The sequence below is a fragment of the Brassica napus genome, chromosome C2, assembly GCF_020379485.1.
Source record: "Brassica napus cultivar Da-Ae chromosome C2, Da-Ae, whole genome shotgun sequence".
NCBI lineage: Eukaryota > Viridiplantae > Streptophyta > Magnoliopsida > Brassicales > Brassicaceae > Brassica > Brassica napus.
This window is the reverse complement of record NC_063445.1, coordinates 38303601-38305039: the sequence shown is the minus strand read 5'-3', so window position 1 is coordinate 38305039 and position 1439 is coordinate 38303601. Positions and strand designations below refer to the sequence as shown.

Sequence of the window (1439 nt, the reverse complement as noted above, 5' to 3'; positions counted from 1 at the left end):
AATATATTTTTGAAAAATGGTAGAAAATGTATGATATTTCAAACAATTTTTCTTATTTTTGGCCAAGAGTACTTGTTTCCGTAAGAATTTATATTTTATTGATTTTTTTATTATTTTCTATTTATTCAAATTACTTCATATTTGAGTAATGAAATATATTTTTTGTATCAACATTTTTTTAACTCCACCCTTATAACTAGTATAAATTATTGTATATATATTGATAGGTAAGTAGCGCAATGACAAAACAGGAAATTTTGTAATTGACTCTATTACAATTTACTGTACAAACCATATACACCTACTACGGCAAAAGATGAAAAAACTAAAATGTTAACAGAGAGAAAACAAGACAAGTAGAAGAAAATGAATAAAGAAGAAGAGTATTTGGGATCATGTTTTCAACATGGACTATGATTGTTTCTAAGTTGAGGAACCTTCGGAGCAAGATCGCCACGACAAACAGGACACACCGCGTGGTTAGATAACCACGTGTCAGCACATAATTGGTGAAACCCATGGTTGCAACCGGGAACCAGACGGGCCGATTGGCAACTCTCGATATTTTCAAGGCAAACGGGGCACTCTGTCGACCTCACCGCTAAGGCAAGCTCTTTTCCGGTGAGTTTTGGGAGTTTCTCGAGCTCCGAGACAGAGAGACCATTACTGGTGACCAGCTTAACCGGTTCAGCAAATCTTAGACGCTCAATACGGCGTCGTGTGGAGCACCACAAGAAGAAGAGATATATGAGGAAGACAATGCACATGCCAACGCAAGGGAGAAGGAGGGCCATGAATAGGGTGGCTAACATGGTTCCTCTACCACTGGATTCAGCGGTGGCGGTGATGGTGGGTGGTGGAGAAGCAATATAATTGGTGAGATGCGCGTGTAGTGCATGCTACACCGTCTCTCGCTCTCTCAGGCTCAAATTTCTTATAAGATTGTGTAAAAGCAAAAAGGAAAAGAGAAAAAAAGTTATATTCCTGCTTTAGACCAGAAAATTGTGAGAAATGTTTAGAGGTGTGGTTGTGAATGAAAACTTTGTGAAAATAGAGTAACGGCTATATTATTAAAGTGAGACCGGACCCTACCCACTTGAGATTTCAGGTTATTTTAATAAAAATACATAACATCAGGTTATTTTAATAAAAATACATAACAATTGAGATCCGCAAACCGCACAACACTTTGAACATGTGTTTTTTTTTTCACTTTCGTCATGAATCAAAAAAACTCTCTACGTTCATTAGAGTGTGTGATTTCTAATCAAGGCATCATCCAATATGGCTTAAGATATTAAATGATTATTTTAGTGTTGAGGCTAAAAGTATATAGGTGTTGTTTTATAATTTTAGTGAAAAATTTATTAAGTTTATATAATATTTTATTTTTTTATTGGTTGAAACATGTTTAGCTATATAGATAATGGTGTTTTTAT

General features: G+C 35.2%; 1 pseudogene; it reads right to left on the bottom strand.

Annotated features, from left to right (window-relative positions):
* Positions 1-240: 240 nt before the first annotated feature.
* Positions 241-913, bottom strand: LOC125581847 (annotated as a pseudogene).
* Between the last annotated feature and the right edge of the window lie 526 nt (positions 914-1439).